The sequence below is a fragment of the Nanorana parkeri genome, unplaced genomic scaffold (genome assembly GCF_000935625.1).
Source record: "Nanorana parkeri isolate BGI_ZX_2015 unplaced genomic scaffold, ASM93562v1 scaffold2876, whole genome shotgun sequence".
Lineage (NCBI taxonomy): Eukaryota > Metazoa > Chordata > Amphibia > Anura > Dicroglossidae > Nanorana > Nanorana parkeri.
Genome location: NW_017309144.1, coordinates 37,681 through 41,849, shown reverse-complemented (window position 1 = coordinate 41,849; position 4,169 = coordinate 37,681). Strand labels below are relative to the sequence as shown.

The following is a 4,169-nucleotide window of genomic DNA, read 5'->3' as shown; positions in this document are numbered from 1 at the left end:
AGCCAGAGTAGGGTTAGGGTTAGAGTAATTGGGGCAGCCAGAGTAGGGTTAGGGTTAGAGTAATTGGGGCAGCCAGAGTAGGGTTAGGGTTAGAGCAATTGGGGCAGCCAGAGTAGGGTTAGGGTTAGAGTATTTGGGGCAGCCAGAGTCGGGTTAGAGTAATTGGGGCAGCCAGAGTCGGGTTAGAGTAATTGGGGCAGCCAGAGTCGGGTTAGAGTAATTGGGGCAGCCAGAGTCGGGTTAGAGTAATTGGGGCAGCCAGAGTCGGGTTAGAGTAATTGGGGCAGCCAGAGTCGGGTTAGAGTAATTGGGGCAGCCAGAGTCGGGTTAGAGTAATTGGGGCAGCCAGAGTCGGGTTAGAGTAATTGGGGCAGCCAGAGTCGGGTTAGAGTAATTGGGGCAGCCAGAGTCGGGTTAGAGTAATTGGGGCAGCCAGAGTCGGGTTAGAGTAATTGGGGCAGCCAGAGTCGGGTTAGAGTAATTGGGGCAGCCAGAGTCGGGTTAGAGTAATTGGGGCAGCCAGAGTCGGGTTAGAGTAATTGGGGCAGCCAGAGTCGGGTTAGAGTAATTGGGGCAGCCAGAGTCGGGTTAGAGTAATTGGGGCAGCCAGAGTCGGGTTAGAGTAATTGGGGCAGCCAGAGTCGGGTTAGAGTAATTGGGGCAGCCAGAGTCGGGTTAGAGTAATTGGGGCAGCCAGAGTCGGGTTAGAGTAATTGGGGCAGCCAGAGTCGGGTTAGAGTAATTGGGGCAGCCAGAGTCGGGTTAGAGTAATTGGGGCAGCCAGAGTCGGGTTAGAGTAATTGGGGCAGCCAGAGTCGGGTTAGAGTAATTGGGGCAGCCAGAGTCGGGTTAGAGTAATTGGGGCAGCCAGAGTCGGGTTAGAGTAATTGGGGCAGCCAGAGTCGGGTTAGAGTAATTGGGGCAGCCAGAGTCGGGTTAGAGTAATTGGGGCAGCCAGAGTCGGGTTAGAGTAATTGGGGCAGCCAGAGTCGGGTTAGAGTAATTGGGGCAGCCAGAGTCGGGTTAGAGTAATTGGGGCAGCCAGAGTCGGGTTAGAGTAATTGGGGCAGCCAGAGTCGGGTTAGAGTAATTGGGGCAGCCAGAGTCGGGTTAGAGTAATTGGGGCAGCCAGAGTCGGGTTAGAGTAATTGGGGCAGCCAGAGTCGGGTTAGAGTAATTGGGGCAGCCAGAGTCGGGTTAGAGTAATTGGGGCAGCCAGAGTCGGGTTAGAGTAATTGGGGCAGCCAGAGTCGGGTTAGAGTAATTGGGGCAGCCAGAGTCGGGTTAGAGTAATTGGGGCAGCCAGAGTCGGGTTAGAGTAATTGGGGCAGCCAGAGTCGGGTTAGAGTAATTGGGGCAGCCAGAGTCGGGTTAGAGTAATTGGGGCAGCCAGAGTCGGGTTAGAGTAATTGGGGCAGCCAGAGTCGGGTTAGAGTAATTGGGGCAGCCAGAGTCGGGTTAGAGTAATTGGGGCAGCCAGAGTCGGGTTAGAGTAATTGGGGCAGCCAGAGTCGGGTTAGAGTAATTGGGGCAGCCAGAGTCGGGTTAGAGTAATTGGGGCAGCCAGAGTCGGGTTAGAGTAATTGGGGCAGCCAGAGTCGGGTTAGAGTAATTGGGGCAGCCAGAGTCGGGTTAGAGTAATTGGGGCAGCCAGAGTCGGGTTAGAGTAATTGGGGCAGCCAGAGTCGGGTTAGAGTAATTGGGGCAGCCAGAGTCGGGTTAGAGTAATTGGGGCAGCCAGAGTCGGGTTAGAGTAATTGGGGCAGCCAGAGTCGGGTTAGAGTAATTGGGGCAGCCAGAGTCGGGTTAGAGTAATTGGGGCAGCCAGAGTCGGGTTAGAGTAATTGGGGCAGCCAGAGTCGGGTTAGAGTAATTGGGGCAGCCAGAGTCGGGTTAGAGTAATTGGGGCAGCCAGAGTCGGGTTAGAGTAATTGGGGCAGCCAGAGTCGGGTTAGAGTAATTGGGGCAGCCAGAGTCGGGTTAGAGTAATTGGGGCAGCCAGAGTCGGGTTAGAGTAATTGGGGCAGCCAGAGTCGGGTTAGAGTAATTGGGGCAGCCAGAGTCGGGTTAGAGTAATTGGGGCAGCCAGAGTCGGGTTAGAGTAATTGGGGCAGCCAGAGTCGGGTTAGAGTAATTGGGGCAGCCAGAGTCGGGTTAGAGTAATTGGGGCAGCCAGAGTCGGGTTAGAGTAATTGGGGCAGCCAGAGTCGGGTTAGAGTAATTGGGGCAGCCAGAGTCGGGTTAGAGTAATTGGGGCAGCCAGAGTCGGGTTAGAGTAATTGGGGCAGCCAGAGTCGGGTTAGAGTAATTGGGGCAGCCAGAGTCGGGTTAGAGTAATTGGGGCAGCCAGAGTCGGGTTAGAGTAATTGGGGCAGCCAGAGTCGGGTTAGAGTAATTGGGGCAGCCAGAGTCGGGTTAGAGTAATTGGGGCAGCCAGAGTCGGGTTAGAGTAATTGGGGCAGCCAGAGTCGGGTTAGAGTAATTGGGGCAGCCAGAGTCGGGTTAGAGTAATTGGGGCAGCCAGAGTCGGGTTAGAGTAATTGGGGCAGCCAGAGTCGGGTTAGAGTAATTGGGGCAGCCAGAGTCGGGTTAGAGTAATTGGGGCAGCCAGAGTCGGGTTAGAGTAATTGGGGCAGCCAGAGTCGGGTTAGAGTAATTGGGGCAGCCAGAGTCGGGTTAGAGTAATTGGGGCAGCCAGAGTCGGGTTAGAGTAATTGGGGCAGCCAGAGTCGGGTTAGAGTAATTGGGGCAGCCAGAGTCGGGTTAGAGTAATTGGGGCAGCCAGAGTCGGGTTAGAGTAATTGGGGCAGCCAGAGTCGGGTTAGAGTAATTGGGGCAGCCAGAGTCGGGTTAGAGTAATTGGGGCAGCCAGAGTCGGGTTAGAGTAATTGGGGCAGCCAGAGTCGGGTTAGAGTAATTGGGGCAGCCAGAGTCGGGTTAGAGTAATTGGGGCAGCCAGAGTCGGGTTAGAGTAATTGGGGCAGCCAGAGTCGGGTTAGAGTAATTGGGGCAGCCAGAGTCGGGTTAGAGTAATTGGGGCAGCCAGAGTCGGGTTAGAGTAATTGGGGCAGCCAGAGTCGGGTTAGAGTAATTGGGGCAGCCAGAGTCGGGTTAGAGTAATTGGGGCAGCCAGAGTCGGGTTAGAGTAATTGGGGCAGCCAGAGTCGGGTTAGAGTAATTGGGGCAGCCAGAGTCGGGTTAGAGTAATTGGGGCAGCCAGAGTCGGGTTAGAGTAATTGGGGCAGCCAGAGTCGGGTTAGAGTAATTGGGGCAGCCAGAGTCGGGTTAGAGTAATTGGGGCAGCCAGAGTCGGGTTAGAGTAATTGGGGCAGCCAGAGTCGGGTTAGAGTAATTGGGGCAGCCAGAGTAGGGTTAGAGTAATTGGGGCAGCTAGGGTCGGGTTAGAGTAATTGGGGCAGCCAGAGAGGGTTAGGGTTAGAGTAATTGGGGCAGCCAGAGTCGGGTTAGAGTAATTGGGGCAGCCAGAGTGGCTTGTAGCATTGCCATTAATAGATGTATCTTGCTGATCACAGGGCTACTCATCTTGCCCCAAACCAAAGAATGCCGACTTATTTCCCTAATAAAATAAAATAAATAGAAAGTGAAGAGCTACGTCTCCATTCTGCACCTGATGGTAAAGGATGAAAAGAGCCAGAAACGCATTTCCACCAGCATGTCAGTCACAGTGTCAGAGAGCTTTGGAACATACTTTAAAGAGACCCTGTCACCAGACCATTCATTTTATCATCGATCTTCTCATAAGATTATTGTTTTTTTTTAGACATGTTATTTTCTGTAAAAGCCTTCCCGGGGACTGGTTTTAGGCGGCACCATCTTGGATGTAATGCAGCAGCACCAGTAGACTCAGAGCTGTCACTCTATAGTAGGGAGGTAAGGGGAGGGGTGGCGGAAGAAAGGGAAGAAAGCTGTTCTAGGGAATTGACTCTTCCTGGAGTAGACAACTTTGCTAGCAATTTCAGGGACACATTGCAAGTCAATAAAAAAATAATTTATGGCAACTATGCTTCAGGTGGAACTACGCTTCAGGTGGAACTACGCTTCAGGTGGAACTATGCTTCAGGTGGAACTACGCTTCAGGTGGAACTACGCTTCAGGTGGAACTACGCTTCAGGTGGAACTATGCTTCAGGTGGAACTATGCTTCAGGTG

The 4,169-nt window shown here is 53.2% G+C and overlaps 1 protein-coding gene across 1 annotated transcript in view; it reads right to left on the bottom strand.

Annotated features, from left to right (window-relative positions):
• LRRC4B (leucine rich repeat containing 4B) overlaps positions 1–4,169 on the bottom strand; it is a 39,562-nt gene that overhangs the window by 19,167 nt on the left and 16,226 nt on the right. The window lies entirely within an intron of this gene.